General features: G+C 39.5%; 1 protein-coding gene across 2 annotated transcripts in view; it reads right to left on the bottom strand.

The window, feature by feature from the left end:
* The window catches only part of LOC108896748 (protein FAM110B), a 61,210-nt gene extending 39,274 nt beyond the window's left edge, over positions 1–21,936 (bottom strand). The window contains exon 1 of one of the 2 annotated variants that reach the window (XM_018695987.1): positions 21,806–21,936. The gene's annotated coding sequence lies outside the window, so the exon portion shown is untranslated. The remainder of the gene's footprint in view (positions 1–21,805) is intronic. The other variant, XM_018695988.2, reaches the window with a different exon arrangement.
* Between the last annotated feature and the right edge of the window lie 733 nt (positions 21,937–22,669).

Here is a 22,669-nt window from a genome sequence, read left to right as displayed (position 1 = left end):
TTCAAAGAAAGTGGGGGTGTGAAGTTTCTGATGAGGGACAAACATGCACTGAATGCATGTCTGCCCAAACAGCTGAACTATTTTCAAAAGACAAGATTAAGCTATAGGTATTAAAATGTTTGTCCAGGGGTGCATTAGTTAGTATCTACTCTTCATCCATTAGTTTATTTTCAACTCATCGTTATTTTATCAACTCATGCCCTGAAAAACTCCCCTTAACTGGTTCAAATAAGAGGTCTCCTACAATTATTAGTAGTTTTCAGCCACACAGTGGCACATTTCAGAAGAGTTATTCTGTTCAGTGGATGTGTGACGTCAAGGCTGGCATCTGTTTTCAGAGCTTGCAGTTCCCTATTATCCCACTACCAAAATGCTGGTTTACTGGTGGTTCCTAGAGTTAAGGAGAAAAATACGATACACGGACCATCTAAGTGTACATGAAGTCCACATGATCAGAAATTTTCCCCGGCTTCCAAAACCTGTCATGACCATTATCGACCAGAGTTGATTATGTGACGTAGGTCACACGGCTTGTAAAATCAGCAGCCATGCTACTTTTGAGGTTAATGGTGCTGCCAGTCCAAGGTGATTTTTTTGGATTTCCTAAGCCACATAAGGGGTGAGTCACAAAAACGTACATTTATACCATCTACACACTCGACTGGTGCTAGAGGCATGTGGTAGGGCACAGCTGAGTTTCTTGTTATTGTATCAAAACACAGTATACAAATCTGTATTGATTTGTGATGAATTGAAAAAATATGATTCAAAACAATTTTTGTATCAATTTAGCCAAACAGAGCTGTTGTATCAATTTTCTGAAGTGTCCATGTATACAGCTCTATATGAAATTCATAACCTACCAGAATATAAAAAGCTACAGATTGTGTGTACATGTGTGCCCAGAATACAACAACCACAACAACACCACTATTAGCTGTGGTGTCGTATGCTTCACTTGTGAATGGGAAAGAGATGACCCCTCTGTCACTTCCCCATTCCTCTGTCTCTCTCCCTGTTTGTTCTACCATTTTCTAATCTTATTACTGGCTACTCTGGACAGAGAAAAGTCTCTCTCTCTCTGTGTGTGTGTGTGTGTGTGTGTGTGTGTGTGTGAGATCAGCATTATTACATTTACCAGTCACTGAGATCCCCATTAAGGCAGAGTGCAGCAAGTTGGTAATAATACAGAAAAAAAAAAAAACTGAAAAAACAAAAAAGCAGAACATAATAGGACATATAGGACATAGACTGAGCTGTTCTACATAATTAATTTTTACATTACCTAAGGTCAAGTTGAGAAAGTTAAAAAAAAATGTGCCAGATAGTCCTTAAGGAAATTAATTTAAGATCCATTCAATAATCCAGATAAAGGAACAAAACACTGGTCTAAATATAAGAAAAGATACGCAAGGAACAAGGACGGGAACAACTGTCAAAGGTCTCTGATAGCCTTGCAACCAAAAGGCTAGTGTTAATAACCAGCAATAAATTCTGGACAAACCAATTAGGTAGAATTTAAAAATAAAATGTCATTACATTGTCACTCTATATTCAATAGTACATATCCCAAACATAACTCAGTTTTCATTCATCAGACAATTAATCGATCCTCAAAAAACATTACTGGTCAGAAGTTTTGGAACACCCCCATTCTTCCTGTTAACAGAAAAAACTAAAACTGAAAAATCATGTAAGAAAACAAGCCTTTTTCAGGGATTAAGAAACTTACACCTTTCCTTAAGTCTTGAAAGTTAATACAAACAGTTCCTAAAGGTGCCCAAAGTTTTGTTGATTACTTACACACAAAAGTAATGTTGAAATAAATTGTGTTACTACATCCTCTGATGCATTATTAGACAATACTGTAGGGTGGAAAGTAGTTCTGTATATTGCTACCAGAATGGTGAGAAAAAGGCAAGCAACAAAGGAAGACAGACTAGTTGGTCAGGTTTTCATCCTACAGAAAGATAATGAGCCAAAACATTAGAAGAAAAAAAAACAGACAGTGGCTTCCAATGATGGAAGACCAGCACAGTCTCCAGAGTTTAACCCCACAGAGTGGGTTTGTGATAAACTGGACAGAAGGTGAAAGCAAAGCAACCTGGAAATGCAACACATTTGTGAGAACTTCATAAAAGGTTCTAGTGTGACGCACTTATGCTCACACGCATCATCACATTTGAGTGTGGGCTGGCAGTTTTGCCCTTTTCATATGAGAATATGGTGGCCACAGAGGAGCAACATGATCACCTGCGGCCACAGTGACTCCTGATAACACTGAACTTTGTACAATTGATATGCCACAAAACTTAATAGTTAGCTCAAAGTATAGATTCACTAAGATTGTTTATGACCGAGGGACAGTACTGGAATTACGCAGCCACCACAGTTTGTGTACTGTTGACACCAGCACTCTGGATAGCCTACGGAGCCTCAGATTGCTACGCCAGTTACACCTGGCGGCCTACGAAGCAGCAAAGTCTCCGATCAGCACAACCCATCACCGGAGAAGACGGAGGCGGTGCGACAGAAGGCGAAAGCGGGGCTGTTGAAGAGGGCTAAAGGCTAGGCTAAAAGCTAACTTCCACAGAACCACTTCCCTCCATCCTGCTTTTGAATGTCAGCTCCTTGGAGAACAAACTGTACTATCTGAAGTTGGATTTAATAGCAAACACGGAAGTAAGGAATTGCTGCGTCATAATCCTGACAGAGACGTGGCTCAACTCATCTGTACCGGACAACACTGTAAGCCTTGGTAGGGCTAACAACATTCTGGTCAGACAGGACCACCATTCTCACCGGTAAATCCTGAGGTGAAGATGTGTGCGTCTACACTAACAACAGTTGGTGCAAAGATGCTGCAGTTGTCTCGAGTCACTGCTCTGTAGACACTGAATTTATGACTGTAAAGTGTAGGCCCTTCTACCTGCCCAGGGAATTCACTGTTATCACCATCACAGCAGTGTACATTCCCCCTAGTGCAAATACCAAAGAAGCCCTGAGTGTCCTCTACCGTTCCATCACTGACTTCAAAAATACTCATCCGGGGGGTGTTTTCATTGTAGCTGGTGACTTTAATCAGGCTACTATGAAGACAGTTCTCCCTCATTTCCACCAGTGTGTGGCCTTTGCAACCAGGGGAGAGAACACATTGGACCTGGCCTATGAAAACATCAAGAAGGCATTCAAGGCAGCACCCCGTCCCCACCTTGGCTCTTCAGACCATCTCTCTGTGATGCTTCTCCCCACCTACAAGCCCCTGCTGATACGGGAAAAACCCACCACAAAGCAGGTGAGAGTCTGGCCCACAGGAGCTATAGAAGCATTGCAGGACTGTTTTGAATGCACTGATTGGGACATGTTCAAGGACGATGCAACTGTAAACCAACACACACAGATAGAGGAGTATGCTCAGATTGTGTTGGCCTACATACAGAATGAGTCAATGAGAATGAGCCAATGAGAAACCCTGGATGACAAATGAGGTACATGCAATGCTTAAGTCAAGAAACAATGGTTTTAAATCAGGTGACATGTCGTTGCTCAAAACAGTGAGAGCAAAACTAAATTGTGCCATAAGGATTGCAAAGCAGGCTCATGGTCAGAAAACTCAGGACATCTTCCAAGACCCAATGAATACCAGACGGATGTGGCAGGGCATTCAAGCCTTTACTGACTACAAAGCTGCCACTCCATCCTGTGAAAACAGCACAACGAACGAACTAGAGATCATTTTATATTATTGTCATTAATGGCCCGGCGATATGAAGCACTGATATCACAATAAACTACCGATCCCATAATGCAGCGCTTCAGTTGCCTTGCCGAACACTTCCCGCGTCAATCTGCGCACTGAGTTCGCACAGCGCTTTGGTGACTTTGAAGCACAGAAAAAGAACTTTGAGTTGTTTCGCAACCCATTTGCCGTGGAAACTGCACCTGTGCAGATTCAGATGGAGCGGTTTGAGCTGCAGTGTAATGGGACACTAAAGGCAAAGTACGACACTGCAGTGCCCGCACAGTTTATTCACTCCATTCCCGCAGCAATGCCCCAGCTCCGTCTACATGCGGCTTGAACCTTGTGCGTTTGGTAGCACATATCTGTGTGAGAAGCTCTTCTCAGTGATGAAGACTAACAAAACAGCACACACGGATAAGCACCTGCAGTCCATCCTGAGAATCTCCACAACACAGGACCTCACACCAAACATAAAAGAACTTGTTGCCAAAAAAAGATGCCAAGCATCCAGCTCTAATAAAATGACATAAAAGCAAAGAAATTAAAATGTTTTGATTTGTTATTTTAATGTTTAGTTAAAGCACAAGCAGTGTCACAATTTTTATTTATTTTTTCAGGTGTTTTTTGCAGCATGTTCATATTTCTAACTTGTATAATTTTGACAGGATATATTTTCATGGAGAGCAAAATATTTTAAGTTATTTAAAGTTTAAGTTTATTTATTCCGGAATAATATTCCTGTCTGTTTTTATTCATATTTATGTTCAAAAACATTTAGTTTTAGTGTGTTCAATAAATGTTTATCCTGTTCGGCCCGCAACCTAAACTGTGTTTTGAATTTTGGCCCCCTGTGCAATTGAGTTTGACACCCCTGAACTAGACCAATATTTTGGAAGGTTTGAGGCACTGAACAACACTTCTGCAAGGAAAAAATTAGAGTTAAAGCAAGGTCTCTAAAAGAGATTGGACTCTTACAGATCTACAGACCATGACTAGGGTTGTTCCCCATTTATCTTTACATCTATCTGCAAGGCATTAACCAGATCCCTTACCATAAATCACACCACATTCCAGTCTTCTTTATGAATCAACGTCTCCCTTATTTCTCGTCTTGTCTTGCTGTGAGGCAGATGAGGCAGGGGACACTGTGGAACGCAGTGGGGAGAGGACGCAGGCGCTGACTGTTCGCCACCTCTCCATGCCATTGGATAGTTATTTGAAAGTTGCTTGATTATTTGATGTGCCCTAGTAGGTGTTTTCTGAACTTTACACAAAGCCTTAACATCTAGCGGCTGTCAATTTGCTGTTCTTGGGAGTAATCCTACCGGCTGCTGCTGTCGAGCTAACCCGCACTGTATTAGCGGCGTTGGCCATCATCGGTCTCCAAACTGATCAACACCACTGGACTTTTCTGTAAATGGCATCTGAGATCTTCTGTGGACCGCCTTTCAGTGCTATCTCCTGGATCATCACCTCTGTAGCCGGTTAACCGCTCGCATTCACTTTGCCAGTGTTTGGCTTGGGCTAGCATTAGCTGCTACAAACTACAAGCCTCTACCAAACACCAAGCCAAAAACACTACTGCAGAGCACTTGCCATTGGCAGATCACAATATTACTTAAACATAATCAATAATGGTCTCGGCAACTCTAAACAACTTTTTTCCATAATAAATCATCTGCTCAAACTCCAAATCCTGCAATAATTCCACAGAGGAGCAGTGCAATAGTTTCATTGCACATTTCACCACCAAGGTAAACACAATCTGCTCCTCACTATCAGCCCCCAGCCTCCCACCCCTGGATTTGCCCACATCGCGAGCTGTCTCTCACCATTCCTGTTAAAGATTTTGGAAAAGGTTATCGCAGTCCAGCTTCAGGACTACCTCAAAAAAAAAAATAAATCAATCTGGTTTCCAGCCCTCAGAGACAGCCCTGGTCAGAGTCACCAATATCCTCACCAGGGGTCTTCATCACTCCTCATCCTCCTGGATTTCACAGCTGCCTTCAGTCAGTCAGTCAGTCGACCACATTATTCTCCTCCACCATCTCCAGCGCACAGTTGGACTTTCTGGCACTGCTCCAGAATGGTTTGGGTCCCTTTCACAGATTTCACAGGGCTGAGTATGTGGCCCTGGGAGACGCTAAATCGCGACACTAAATTTCTGGGCACACCATCACCCTCTCTTCCTCTGTTACAATTTGGGGGTCAAATTTGACGTAGACAGACTGTGGACTGTTTCAAAAACGGCTAGAGACTTTTCTGTTCAGGAAAGCACACTAAATGGAGTGCTACTTACTTTATGTTTTATGCCCGTTTTTAATTTGTTTTTAATCTATTGTCTGTTGTATAGCACTTTGAGATTTCCCCTCAAATGTAAAGTGCTTTAAAAATAATGCAGTCGCCTCTCCCGACTGCAAACCGGTTTATGCCTCTTGCTAGCCCTGTTGGTAGTCCTGTTCGCCAGCATGTCTCCCCGGCTCCTGCTGACAGGGCTAAACAATGCATTCTAGTCATACGGGACTCCATCACTCGCAATGTCAGGTTAGCTTCGCCAGCCAATATTTACTGGCTACCTGGGGCCAGAGCTTCTGACATAGAGGATAATCTTAGGATGCTGGCATCACGCAGGGGGCTCAGGCACATTCCACACCTAGCTATAGCAACATTGTGATTCATGTCGGCACCAATAATATTAGAATGAAGCAGTATGAGGTCACCAAAGCTAGTTTAGCTTGGAGTTTGCCAGAAAGATGTGTCGGCATTGATTAGTTTTCTCTGGTCCTTTACCCATGCAGGGTAATGATGAGGTGTACAGCAGATTAACGTCTCTGAACTGCTGGCTGGTTCATCACTGTAGTGAGAAGGGATATAGTTTTGTGGATAACTGGCCTTCTTTCTGGGGCCACCCTGACCTGCCGAAGGTAGATGGCCTGCATCCTACTGGAGTGGTAGGATGCAGCTGCTATTTCGCTGCTATTTTATCTAGGAATATAGACAGGTGTTTACGTTGGGTTTGACAGTAGGGCCCTAGTGCTCGGCAGGTCGCAGGTGATTAGAGAACCTGCTAGGTCTTTAGGTGGTGCGGTTTTGGAGTCCACTAGCTTAGATGATAAATCTAACCAGGAAAATTTGCAGACTTTAGATGCTCAGACTGATACCCTGATCTACTGCACTGAGAATGTCTCCATTCCCCGCCATACTAATCACTCCCCCTTGTACAAATCACCACTCCTGCCACTGGTGATAGTGCTATGTCCCATAAAGCATTGAATAAAAGGCCACCAAAATTTCCTAATAGAAACACTAGATGGCTCATTCCTACTAATACTTCATCTATAAGTATCAATATGACTGGTCTATAGACCAGTCATATCGATACTTTTGGGTTCACACAGTCTGTACATGAACCCACTGTGGTGGTAACACTCTAGACCTGATTCTTTCCCGTGGGATAGAAGTGTCTAATCTGATTATCTCTCCTGTCACATCTGTTATCTGACCATTTTCTTATCAAATTTGATGCAACTTTACCCCGTCACCCTAAAATGTTTTCAAATGTATCTTCCACCAGACACATATGTCCCATAACTTTAACTGTTCTTGGTGAGCAACTACCAGAGGTTCTGGCCCCTTTTACTGCAGCAATAGGTTCTGTTGAAAACTGTACCAGGGATTTAAATACAACCCTGTCTACTCTCCTCAATTCAGTTGCACCTCTCACCACTAAAGTTAAGACAGTCAAAGAGGTCTACGCCCTGGTTCACAGATGACACACATGCTCTGAAGCAAGCCTGCCGGAAATTAGAGCACAACAAATCAAAATCAGAAGCTCTGTATCGCCAGTGGCACCAGGGTGTTCTGGAATATAAGCGTACAATGTCTACTGCCAGAGCAGCATATTTTTCAAACTTAATCAATAGTGGTAAACATAAACCTAGATTTCTTTTTGACACTGTGGCTAAACTCGCTGAAAAGCAGTAAGCTCCTAGCTGCTCGCCCTTTACTGCTCATGAGTTTCAGATTTTTTTCTGCAGTAATATAGATGAGATTAGATTAAAAATCTGTTCATTTTCTCCGGCATCTGCTGCAGAACCAGCTGAGCATCACATGGAGTCTCAGACAGTTTCTGCTCTGATGAATTTTGACACTGTATATCTTGATTCATTATCTAAGCTGGTACTAGCTTCTAAACCCACCACTTGCCTTCTTGACCCTTTACCAGGTAAACTCTCCAAAGATCTCTGGCCAGTCTTGGGCCCTCCAGTGCTGAATATTGTGAATCTATCGTTGACGACTGGCACTGTTCCTTCTAGCTTCAAAACAGCTGTGGTTAAACCTTTACTTAAGAAACCACACCTTGATCCTGGGTCTTTGAGTAACTATCACCCTGTTTCAAATCTTCTATTCTTCTCTAAAATACTAGAAAAAGTTGTGTCTCAGCAGCTTTCAGCTCACTTAGCTGATAATAATCTTTTCTAACCTTTTTGGTCTGCCTTTAGGGCCTTTCACTCTACTGAAACAGCACTTGCTAAAGTAGTAAATGATCTTCTACTCTCTCTGAATTCAGATTCCACCTCCCTGCTCCTCTTACTTGATCTTAGTGCAGCCTTTGATACTATAGACCACTGTATACTCATGGAATGAAAATGGATTTGGAATCTCTGGCCTGGCCCTCAGCTGGTTAAAATATTACTTATCTGACAGAACTCTGTGTGTCTGTGGTAATAACACCATATCAGCCTTTTCTGATGTGAAATATGGCGTACTCCAGGGTTCTGTTCTTGGCCCCCTGCTTTTCTCTCTATATTTCTCCTCTTGGCCAAATTATTCAGAGTCATGGAATTAATTTTCACTGTTATGCTGATGATACCCAGCTGTATGTGCCTATAAAGGCTGACAATGCTGCTCAAATTAGGGAACTAGAGATCTGCTTGTCTTCTGTTAAAAGCTGGATGTCTCGAAACTTCCTGCTTCTTAACTCAGACAAAACTGAAATGCTGGTTACTGGCCCGGCGCGATATAGACACCAGTTCGATCAAGTAACTATATCCCTTGACAACTGTGTGATTTCTCACAAGTACAACAGCTCACAACATCAAAATCATAAACTTTTAATTTTTCCAATCCAGTGAGTTTGCAAATAATTGGACACTGAAACTGTGACACACAGCACTTCTTTTAAAGTTGGGGCATATGAAGGATGAACTGAGAACCAAGATGATGTCCAGATCTGTCATATGGAAAATGATTAGCTTTGGATTTTAATAATGTGGATGTTTTGCACACAGAAAGGCAAGAAAAAAAAATCACCTGGTTCAAGGTCTGACAGACTGGCAGGCTGACTGTACGCTGATTGTAGCAGCATCAATCAGTAAATATTAGAGTTGCACCCTGATATTCATACCCCTAGTTATCTATCTTTATTTATTTTATTTTATTTATTTTTATTTTTTGTAGCAGTTTCATTGAAAGCATGACAGGCTATAAAATTTTACAAACAAGGAGTTATCCCTAAATTGCAGTTTATACATCTATAGTCCATTTCTCATTTTGTCATGGTCTTAAGAGCCAGATTGTGAGAGTGGCTATTTATTCCTAGGGCTGAATATCAGCATTTATCTCTGAATTTGATTTGATTCAATTCACAAAGTTCAGAATGAATTTCACCCAGCTGGATTATTAATTATTAAGTTATAACAGATAAATATCAAGATGAATAATTACATTCTTAAAATAACCGTACATTGTGATAACGCTATATCCATTAAGTAGACATCTTATCATGCAGCCCTACTTGAACCACTTGCAGCAAGTAACATCCGAACTATCAACTGGGCATGGTAGAGCTTCAGCTCCTGTATATTTGCAGTTGATTATTTAGCGTTTTGGTGTTGTTTATTCATCTTGCCCCTGGTGTGTAAAGTCCTCAAGTAGCCAAGTAGATCATTTGCTTGGATAAACTCTTGAAGGCTAGACATCTGACATAAAAGTGAGGCATGTGCACTGATTTGGAATGTCTTTTGTTAGTCTGGAAAATGTGATTGTGAAATGTGAACAGATCTAAGATTTAGAAATATACTGTATAGAAATCTCTGAGGTTTGGATTTGATTTCATGAATGAAAAACCATATGATGAATGGGACTAAACAAAATCTGAAGAACTATTTAAAAAGCCTGGAGAATCTGGCAAATGAGGCTAACTTCCATAAACACCAGAGAAATCTTTAATCTGCTCAGTCCTCAACAGCTGAAAACTGTGGTCATATGCACACATTTTCAACTTAACCAGAAATGGGTTATTAATTAACTGTCTGGTACAGTAAGAGCTAACAATGCGACTTCAATGTGACTAAAATATTATCTGGTCTGCATTAAAACAAAAAAGCTTCTACAGACCAATTTATGTTATTAAATACTCAATTGCTTTGCAAACTATATTCAAACAGGTGGACTCACCGCAAGAGCAGTTCCTGGAATTCCACACAGTTATCAAGCACTTGATAACTTGGCGAATACAAAAGCACAGAATCACAGTACACATTGTTGCCCATGGCATCAGTAGGTCCACCTTGGCCTACAAAAAAGCTAAAAGTTAGCTTAGATAGCCCATCATTAGCATTGTATCATGTATAAATGCATATACAGACATGCCGGGCTTCAGAGATGGATGTCAAAAAACTGACTAAAAAAGAGAAACTGGATTTAAAGAGAAATCTTTAGAAATCCAATTAACTTTGGTCTAAAACTTTACGAAAAAGTTGAGACCGCATCCCTTGATGCTCTCAACAGACAGCGGAGATCTGGGAAAACCCTGGTTCAGGTAAGAAGCACAAGAGCTAAGCTGATGTCTGCCTGAGCTAATGAGTTTACCACAGAGCCACAGGTCACATCTTACAGACTTAACCTTAATCACTATATTACTCAAGGGCAGCTTTTTATTTACCAGCAAAACTTGAAGAAGAATCAAGTCAAATAACACTGGCGTTTAGTAGGGATCTAACAATATGAAATCTCACAATACGATAATACCTTGGTAACAAGATTAGAATACAGTATCTGTGGTTTGCATTTCTCTTTGCTCTACTCCACCACGGGCATAACAAAACTACAGTTTTGAACAGAAGACCTATCGTTTATTATGTCCAGGTCCACAATGGTATCGCAACACTTTTGTTCTTGTGATATTGGTAGTTTAACAATACCATTACATCCCTAGTGTTTAGAAATAAATACTCTCAGTAAACATCTTTGAACATCTTGAAACAAGATAATCTCTTCCACCTAATTGCTTAGGACAAGTTTCTGATCTGATGTTTCACACTGCTTTCCTCTTCTTTAATCAGGGAAAGACAGAGGCTGACATCTCTAGAAAAAAGGATGAGGAAGAGAGCAGAGTGGGCCTTAAGGAGCAGCTTGGTATTTAGGTCTGTGGTGTGCTTCAGGGCTGTGTGATGCTTACTGGAATGCCGAAGGAAGTAGTGCCAAGATCAGTTCAGAGACTAATCCCTACGAGACGTAAACAAAAAAACAAGGAAGAGACAATACTACCAAAATACTTCACACAAACAAGTTAACAGAGATTTTCTCCAGAGCTAGACATTAGGTCTACTTAGAGGGTAACAGAGTTTTCATGTCCAAAGCATAATGCCTTTCCATGAATAAAACTTCAGACTGATGGGCGAGTGTGGTACTGCTAACTAGATCAGAGGTGACACAAAGATTAATCCAGTCCAGGTTCTGACTGCCACAGACAGACAGTTAGCCAGCTGAATTGGATTTGATTGATGGCCTCAATCCAGTCACCCCTGACCCCTGACTCCCGAACGCCCCCCCCCCCCTCCCGCGCGCGCGCGCACACCCACACGCACACACACACACACACAAACATACACACACCCTTAGACAGTCAACTGCAACAACTGGAGGGTGGGTGGAGCAGCACAGAAAGCATTTTTTTCTGTAATGAAAATAAAGAGTTTTAATTTGACAACCTTTATCCTTTCTCAGACCTTTTTTTAAATCCCAGTCATATTTATTAAAAATCAATTCAGTAAAAATGGCTGCCTAGTGGTGAAACTCTATCAAACTTGGAGGTGCAGTTGAGCCAAATTATGTACATTTAGTCATAGCAGGTTGAATTGATTTGACGCCTCCCGGAAAAGTTTGTCAGCCAATCATGGACAAACGATACGTGACATCTCAAAATGCACCAAGTTTGGTAAAGCTTGGATGAAGAATGAAGAAAGGGAGTCAAAAATAGGCTGAGCAAAAAATTCAAACTTGCAGAAAATGTTTGCAAATGGGCGTGGCTTATATGAATCTCTTCAGTATCATACACTGAATCCATCATCACTGGAATTTTTCTTCTTTGCCCCATGGTTGCTGAGATATTAGCCAAAATATTCTGCAAAATTTGTTAGGTCATTTTTCACCATATGGTGGTGCTATTGTTACCATGTTTAAGTGTGAAATATATAAGTAAATAAGTTTGGGCAAGCTGTTTTCAGTCTTGTAGACCATATTCTTTTTGAGATGTTCATGATGATTCATCATGTTTCGCTCCTTCACTTAAGAAACCCATTCAAAAAAAAGGATGTTTCTAGCCGCAAGCATCTCATCAAAGTAGCTCATCAAAGGACAAACAGAAGAAAACATGTCAAGAGAGAATAAAAAGCAAAGACTTCTGTCAGCAATCACGCTATAGTTGTGTGACTGCTGACAGCAATAGTGACAATTAAACCAAACTTGTAGCAGCCACTGCACACTGACTAAAAATACTAACACTTACTTTACCTAAAGAGACATGCTGGTCAGATTGAATACAATCCAACTGTGATTATTTGTAATTAGACAGTACAACATACATTTGCAAGGTGTAACCATTATAGTTTAGACATGATACAGGCTCATTAATTAGAAAGCCCACTGTAATGGGATGTTAGGAAATAGGATGTTCCTGTTGGTGCCAGATCTCTTTTTATTTGTAGTTAATTTAAACAAAATTATGATCTGTATTTTTCTGCAGGTCAGATCTATCATGATAATAAAAACAACAAAGACTGAAATTTATTTGTCCCCTGTCTGTAATGCTACTACTGATGACCAAATAGAGCTAGTAGTTTTGAACACTTTTAAAATCACACACACACACACACACACACACACACATATATCACATGTCTATGTAATGTATTTCCTAACTGTATTGTTGACATAAGGTATGAGTAATATGAATGAAAATAGTCCTTTATCATGGTATATGTAACTTTATATCATGATACACATCAATACACGTGGGTGAAAAACCAATGTCTTAGGTGTTGGTAAACAGTAAATGAACTGCACATATGTAGCACCTTCCTAATCATGTTGACTATTCAAAGCTACATGTCACTTTACACTACAAGTCACATTCACCCATTCAAAACACACAGTAATACAGTGCTTGTTCAGTGTATATAGAGCACTCTTAACACATACACACACATTCATCCAATGCCATCAGGAGCAATTTGGATTGGATTCGTGGGCAACCCACTCTACCTCCTGAGCCATAGCTACTATGTACTAGAGATTGTGAAGATATTCCCTCATCTGTGGTGAACGTTAAGGATTCACATTAATCAAAGGGTCAGCAGTTCAATCCCTTGCTCCTCCAGTCTGTGTGCCAACGTATCCTTGTACCATTGGTATGTGAGTGTGTGTGTGTTAAGAGTGCTCTATGTGTAGAACAAGCACTATATGCGTGTATGCATGAATGTGACTTGTAGTGTAATGCACTGAGTGGTTGACACAACAAGAAAATATGCTAAAAATAATAAAAAAAGATGTTATATAAACAATGCAGTCAATTTAGTATTTATATCATTTTCATATTTATCAAAACCATTCAGTGACCCCTCAAGCCCTATGAATGGGACCATTGTCATCCTGTTCCTGCACTCATTTTTCTGGTTTTTACTGTACTTTGTCACCCATTTGAATTTTGACAAGGTAAACCTTCAAGAAAATCAAATCCAATAACGAAGTCTTGCTAATTGATTTGTAACAATGTCCACAATGGCCTAATTTACTAAAAGATATTACAGGGATAAATACCATGGTATGAATGGTGTAACAAAATGACATAATCGCTGACAGTAGACAAACTGATATAATACCATGCTATACGCAGTCATACCACACGACATGAATTCAATATTTACATGTTATTACACATAATTGATATGCATGAAATAGTTGCTGAAATGTAATATAACACAAGAAAATTTCAATGATGTCACTGTAACTCTCATCTCGTGGAAAAATCCATAAGTGCAGCTGCTTAAGTAAACTATGGCAGATACAGTGAAGAGCAAATGTTCTCTGCAGCCTCAGCGTCCTCACTGTACTGGAGATGTTGCAGAAAAAATCTGCCTTATGTAACATTATTAACTCACAACATGGACAACATACATCCCTGTCCAGAAGTCAAAGCTAAAGGATGATCCTGCGGCATCAGTCTCTGATATCAGGATTTTCCCAACCATGTGTAGGGTGATCAAAACACAGAGGTTAACTTGGCAGCAAAAACAACCACAGATACCTGAATATAAAATCACCCCTTTTCTGACATGTCTTCAGTAGAAAGGGACATGAGGTAGGCAGGGTTATATATTTGGTACTGTTTAAAGCAACTGTCACATTTCAGTAGGTATGAAACAGTAGAGTTTCATACAGTACAGTACAGCAGAACAATGATTATCTACAAAAAGAATTAAATAATGACCAATGCAGAGTTAGGCCAAAGGTCAGTAAATTTAGCCAACAAAATTATACATATACATATACATATACAGATATATATATACATATATATATATACATATATATATAAGGGTTCACATACTTTTTCTTGCAACTGTATATATATATATATATATATATATATATATACACATATATATACATATATACACACACACAGACACACACACACACACACACACATATATATATATATATATATATATATATATATATATATATATAAAATGATGACAGAAAATGTTAACAAAAACTCAAGCAATAGCGTTACTGAATAAGATGCCCCAGCGGACACAGTCCTGAATGACAGAGGACTGACACGTACAGAGAGCCAGTAGAGACAGACACAACTGATAAAAACTGGGGGGATTTGGGATTTGTACCAATAGAAAACACAAAATACAAATACAAATGTGGCTTAATGTTAGCTAGTTTGTTCTACCATTTGCTCTCTTTGTCTCCTCTTTCTCTCTCTCCCTTTGGCTCAACCGAGTATTTTGCAAATTTATAATAATGCAGTAGTTTTGCAATAACTGTCCTGCGGTGGGAGGCTGCTATAAAATATATAAAGCCGAGACACTGCAGACATAAAGTTGGCATCTTGGTCATAGCGCAGTTCTCTCAGCCGCTTTTAACTCATAACACCGTCATAACGCCAGTGTCTGTTCTCACGACCAGCATACAGCTCTCACCTGACACCAGAGCGCAGAGAATCAGAGCGACTCACACTGCCTTTCTCACGCTGTCATTGTGTCTAACTCCAGTATCTAACTCCACAATTAGTTTGGTCATTTCAAGATCTAGTTGTAAAGTTTACAGCCTGTCACTCTGTTGCTCCTGCTGTGCTCTCTGTGTGAACTGTGAGGCAGCTAAAAAAAGTGTCACCTGCTGACTCACTTCTGTGAGTTGAATCAGGCTCTTCCTGACTGAGGCATCAAATAGTCAACATTTAGGGGGCAGCCCTAAAATTGACCTTATGGTATCTTCACATCTCACTTAGGAGTAAAAACATCTAAGTTCAACAGAAATAATAAAATAATTATTTCTATATAAAATAATATGGTAATATATATTGATATCGAGCAATATGAAAAATCACATTGCAATATGATTTTTTCACATATCGCCCAGCCCTATTCTTTATTTGAAATGAGATTCCTTACAATGGCTCATCTAATATGGTTTCTGAATAGATGAACAGTATTTCCAGCCAAGACAGTGGTTAGGCCCTTAAGCTGACCATTTGCAGCAGAGCTAGGAGAAAAGCTAAAAATACTGAAAACTAACTGCAGAAAACAACACCATGCAAACTGAGCATGCAGAGCTCTGCTGTGAAAGCTGACAGCACTAACAAAGCAGAGTGGGTCAAGGTTTCACTCTAATCAATATACCAACATCTTTGGAGCTATGCTCATTGAACAGCCACAATATGACTAATGTACACAAAAGGGTTAAAAAGATATAAATCTGACAAGAGGAAAAGCAGTCATTATTGTAGGTATTTATGAATCACGTAACTTTTTCAGTTTTATACTTTGATGAAAACCTGTGCAGACTGATCCCTCTTCTTTTTTAGGTTTTTTCAGGGGGGTTGTCCTGTGAACAAGACAAATGCAGCAGCTGATGAATGCTTTCAACTTCATAACCTCAGTGCTGTGTCATCCTCTATATGAGTCAATGGGGTGTAATTAGTGTTGAATCAATAAATTTATTAGTCAGTCACAACAGAAAAAACAAACAGAAAACCGATCAACATTTTTGAGAGCTGGTTAATTTGTTATCATTGTCAAGAACAAAAATCATTTCTGGTTTCAGCCTCTCAAATGTAAAGATATGCTGTTTTGGTCTATTTTTATCTTTAGACTGTTGACTGGACAAAACAGGATATTTGATGCCTATATGGACTGTGGGAAGCTGTGATTATGCCATTTTATTAAATAATCAAGTAGTCAACACCTGAACAATAATAGCTGAAAACCAGGATGCATCATTTTTGCACAGTTTGCATTTTCTGTTACTATTTTAAACGTATATCTTCTAACAGGACAGAATAATAAATCATTGACCTTGTAAATAACTTGACTGCTTGACTTGATTCTAAAAAACTCTTGAGCAAGCTGCTTTGTGTTGGAAACTGAAAAAAATTAACATGAAGATGAGTAATTAACATTAAGATTTGTAGTGAATGACTGCACATAAACCACTTTAGCAGTCTGTAATTTTAGCTGTTTCCACACAGATCTCTATAAAGTCAGAATTTGTTTAGGTGAAAATCTTTTTCAATGTACCACCCAAACAAAATCTATATATGGGGAAACGGTGTGCTTTATTACCCTGTCAAATGCAACAATAGCCTACTGGAAAAATATTTCACCCCCCAGTACTGCATAAAATTGATCAAATAAACTGTTCCTGGGCCCTACAGCTCTGGGCCTAAAGCTGAAGCTCCACTCAGAGCCAGGAAAAACCCGGACTGTTTGTGTTTGCCCGGACTAAATTATCCAGCATTACTCATCAAGACTGCAGACAGAAGCAGTGCACTGTCAGCACGGATCTCAATGTGGCCCCCATGTGAAATTCCATGTCTTTTTCCGGACTCTGTAACTAGGTTGCTTCAATGAGCAAATAAAGAACCTAGGGGACACAATGAAAATGTATCAAATAATTTGTCTTTAGGGTATGAGGGACCATTTACAAGTGAAATGATTTAATCTATTTGAATACAAAATTTCTATTTTGTTTCTTATTTCAAACTGAATTTATTTAATAATTGTATATTTATGACTCATTACAGATACAAATGTTGAAGGTCATGGATAAAATATTACGTTTATAAGATAAAATTATTGGTATGATGTGAATAAGTTCAGTTGGGAGTTGTACCCCTGACACTGACCTGGCGTGATCCTTAAGAAAGAAGGGTTCACTCTGTTGGATTTGTTGGAACTAAAGAAACACTCAATTCATTTGTGGTTTTATAGTGGTGTCACAGTGGTGTTACAGATAATTCTTCCCTTAAAACTTTAACTAGAGGAATGTGTAGAGAGCACACACAGTGACAACAGACAAGTTTAATTTTGTCCTGTCATCACATTGCTGACAGAATCAACATTAATTAGTGACAGCTGATATAATGTACTGCTAGCGACATTCGTCATTTTAACCAGTAAAGGCAACATTCAGCACCGGCTAAAACGAGATGCTGCAACTGATTTCCAGACAAAAGACAAAAATTATGTATTGTAGGTTTAACCAGGGTTTCTGAACTATATGGAAAAATGTACAGTACTGTGCAAAGTTTTAGGCACTAAAGGTAAAGTGAGGATGCTGTCAAAAAGAATCCTATGATTAATTAATCTCAAGCGAAGTGCAGTAAACAGAAGAAAACTAAATCAGATCAGTATTTCCTATGACTCCCCTCCGCCCTTTGCATTTAAAACAGCTCCAGTTCTCCTCAGTACACCTGTACTTAGGTAGTTTGTTCCAGCATCTTGGAGAAGTTTCCTCAGTTCTTCTGTGGATTCAGGCTGTCTCAGTGTCTTCTGTCTCTTCATGTAATCCCAGACTGACTCCATGATGTTGAGATCAGGGCTCTGTGGAGGTCAGACCATCTGTTGCAGGACTCCTTGTTTTTCTTGTCTCTGAGGAAAGTTTTTTATGATGCTGACTGTGTGATTGGACTCATTGTCCTGCTGCAGATTTAATCTGGGACTGATCAGACACCTCTCTGATGCTACTGATGAAGGATAAGAGTAAAAACATCTTAAGTGCCTAAAACTTTTTGCACAGTACTGTATTTTTACAAACATAAGGTTAATGAAATCCTGCTTTAAACAGACCTTTTCATGCAAATTTAACTACCTTCCTCACTTCCTGTTTCAGCTGTGTATGAATTCAAGCTGACTGGGGCTAGTATGAAACAAAGGGCATCCTACCAAGCACACACAAACAAATACAGGCACATATTTGTCACCATTTAGCAGTCCAGCATAGGCTGTTTATGTGTGCATGAGCAGCAGCCAGAAAATTAAACTTCAGGACAAGCTGCATACAGCAACAAGGTAAACCTACCTACCTCTCCTAAAAGAATGTATTTTGCTGTGTTAACTTCTTTGGCAAAGGCAGTAGAAATATGACAGAAGTACAAGAACAAAAAAAAAAGTGATGTTTAAAAAAGTGAACATTTCTGAATGTCCATGGCCAAGTGATAGTTAAAACCCAAGCTACATGATTAGTTGTTAATAATGTTAGACTACACGTTAATGCCATTGCAGATATGATATGGAAAAAAACTATTTAAATTCATTTGTGCACCTTTGTGCTCAAATCATTTCTGAGAAATTAAAAACTAAAATTTGAAGCATCTGTCTATTATGTCCGCACCCCATCAATGCCCAAATGACTCTAAAGTGGTCTCATACATTTGTAAATGTGTGCAAGCAAAACAAACATCTGTGCTTCATTATTTCTCAAGTTATCAGTTTATCTAATATCACTCATAATTTGAGAAGTAATTAAGTACAGATGTTCCTTTTGATGCACAAACAATGTGCAAGTAAATCAGTAATTTGGATATTAACTATGTTCTGAGTCTATGCTTGAAGATGTAATGATTCATTTCTGAAAAACAGTGAGAGCACAATTTTTTATGTTGCCCGCACAAATGTACACAAATGAATTAAAATGGTTACATCAATATCCCGATTGTATGGGCCAGCTTCAAAGAAGTGCAAACTTTGACTAAACTGGTGCAACTTTGTCCTATACACAAATTCTATTAGCATTTTCAAATAAGTCTAAAACTCTGACACAATACATTTATCATCTATTGCTATATACAGTATTTTCAAAATAATGAAATTTTCTGCATTGAAGCATTTAATTCTTTGACATTTATTACTGCAGCTATCTGGGCCTCCACAGCCCTTCAAGTGTCAAAACCTCACAGTGAATTAACACACTCACAACAAGGCGAACATGAGTAACCTCATCTATAACCATTCTAACGTCATTTTAAGCAGCTCTTATACAATATATGTAAATACGGGTCCGGCATAAGACACTCATGGATGCATACATAACAGCACAACTGAAAAGATCCTAGGGGAAACACTGCTACAGCTATTACTGCAATGTACCACAGTGTACAGCTACTGAAATTTGAATTAGAAGAGGGCAAAAGAGTAACTGTATCCCACTGTTTAGGTGTTGGATACGGTAGAACACATCCATTACCTATACCACTTATCCTTTAGGGTTGTAGGGAGGCTGGATGCAACGATAACAGTTAATTTTGCCTCATCCCTAAGCATAGCAAGAACATCTGACCCCTCTGACATTTTATACAAACTTAATCTGCGTATTAAATCTGTTTTAGGCCAGTTTCAGTGTCATTTTAGTAAAGTGTGTCATTTTGAAGGCAGAGGTTACACTTTCCTGATAGCTCTGATTTACTTTAACAGAAAAACATTATGAGATTCTCATCATAATTTGTCCAGTAAACTTCACAGAGCAGAAAAGGCATCAGCACAAAACCACAGATCATTCGTGTGGATATGATCTGGATATCTATCCAGGGTGTACCCCACCTCACGCCCAGTGGACGCAGGGATGATCTGGAGTATTTAAAACTCAATCTGCTGGGCCGATCAGAGCAGTGCAGAGCATCACTGTCTGATACTACCTTAAGCACACAGTGTGCCATGGTGGAAAAGGCTACAATAAAAAAACAGAAAGAGAAATACTGAAAAAAGGAAAAGATATATTGTGTGAAAAACATACTGCATCAACAACTTCACAAAGGCTGTACTTACTCAGTATGTAGTAGGCTACTATCTACCATTACTTTAATGTAAAATAAATGAGCCACATCAGTGATTCAATTCACAAATCAATTTTTCCAATAGTATAATCATTAGGGATCATGACCAATTAGTCACTCATGCAGTCATACATGGTCTCAGTCCCACCTCTCTCAAAAATAGTCAAATCAGACAGTTTAATAGAGCATGATGTACAACAGTGTGCTGATGTGGTCAAAACATGGCAACACTTTTAAAAACATATATACAGTCACTAATTCTGTGAGTATAGAGCTTAACAATTCCCTTGAACTGAAATTTCTTTGACGGTAGTCTGCTTAGAAATACCTTTGTTTTGTGATGTGGTTGATTATTAGTACCTAATGTAAATTATTTATTAAAGTTTCTAATTTTCTTATCAAGGAAATTTTTAACTGAGATCACTGTGTATATTATCTATACTGCTCTGCATTAACTCTGGGACAGGCAACATGAGGAGTGCTGGATCCAATATTCAGTCCAAGTTTTCAGACCAGGCACCATGCATGGATTACTAGCTGGGCAAAGCAGGCAACTGCCCTGGGGCCCAAAACTCAAGTGACTCCAAAATCTCCATGTTTGCTGTGGGTCAACTGGTTTGTACTGATTTTATGGAACATTTCTTTGGAAGTATGTATCACTACAGCACAGTTAACTGACATGATAAGATACACACGAACGCAGTTATGTACAGCAATGTCTTCGGGTGGCTTAAGTCGCAATATAAATACAAAGAGAACTGTCACCTCATGTAACAGTGGGATATACACAGGATCATATGACGAGACACAGGAGACGAAAGTCAACAAAGCACTTTAAAAGCCTGAAGATATTAGACACACCTGATAATGTAAATATCTACCCATCACTGTCCACCACAGAAGCAACTGCTCCAATCTGCAGCAGACAGATTGGAAGAGCAGAACAGACATGTGTCAGGAGTTGCACATTAGCAGATAACACCGACACTAGCTACACCTGTGTGCGTGCGTGTGCGTGAGTGCATGCGTGCGCGCGCTGGTGGTGGTGCAATGCATTGCCAAACCCCCACCGCCACAGCAGCGCAGTCATGGATGCGCTACGGCACGAAAATGTGGTGTTGCTGAGCTGGGAACGAGCTCTGTACCGTCACACCGACACTCACGAGTGCTGTGTGTGTGACACAACAGGCTACCACACAACCACCACCAACATCACCTCTTAAGCTCAGTGGACAGATTTTGCATTACATGGCTTGGTCTTGGTAGCTGCCTAACTGACAGTATGCCAAACAATAGCCATATTTCGACATGACTGGAAATGAAGAAAAAGACAGGTCCTACGTGACGTCAACGGCGTCAATAACGTTTCGGTCAATATAAATATGTCATGCAGCCAGTTTAGCAGTACAACTGAGCTAGTTAGCCGTCCTTACCTGGATATCCAGCCCCAGAAAACAAAGGATGCTGCTGCGGTTTCTCTCCGTTAGATCGGTGCGTCTATTCGGCCTGACAGCATCCTGTTCCCAGCCAACAATTTTACTGTCACACCACACGGCAACAAGGCTGCAACTTCCGGTCACTGCTTCCACAATAATGGTGTTGCTTAAGATTCAATCTGACTTACTATAACTTTGCCTACGTTTATATCGGGCTATTGGCAAAGGTTTTGCTAACAGAGAAAAAGTCTCACATCAGTGTTACTTATAATATTATTGCTGGTACTATTATTAATGTTAGAACTGTCATCATACAAATTTTAAAATCTGCGTAAGGCTATGTATAAGCGGCCCCGTCCATCACAGTGCACCATAACAATACCTTAAACTTAGAAATGCAACATAGATGTATCGAGTCAATAGGCTATATGCTGCACCTGATTTAAAACTTTTAAGTCACTGTATTGTTATTTAATTAGTGAATGAATGATATCAAGGACAACATGGAGCAGATTACTTGGCTCATAGAGTACTATAATTACTTATTGCTTACTATTTCAGAGTAGTTGCCCCATGTATACTGGAGATTCAGTGCTAGAGATGCTGTAGCTCTACGATACTGGCAAGATAAAATAATAGAGAAATAAGTGGAGGGCCCAAAACCGTTGTAGACCCAAGTGCTGGTGCATTACCTGGCAAATTTTAACCAAATAAAATTAAGTCAGCCACTTGAAATCAGTGTCCCTTGTTGTTTGTTGTTTCAGTGTAAGAACCTGCAAAATTTATATTGTGTCCTACTCCTATTGATGGCATCATGTTTATACTGTTTTATCGTATGGTCCAAATATGCTATTATTTAAA

Source organism: Lates calcarifer, linkage group LG4 (assembly GCF_001640805.2).
Source record: "Lates calcarifer isolate ASB-BC8 linkage group LG4, TLL_Latcal_v3, whole genome shotgun sequence".
NCBI classification, from domain to species: domain Eukaryota; kingdom Metazoa; phylum Chordata; class Actinopteri; family Centropomidae; genus Lates; species Lates calcarifer.
This window is presented reverse-complemented; position numbering and strand designations above follow the sequence as displayed.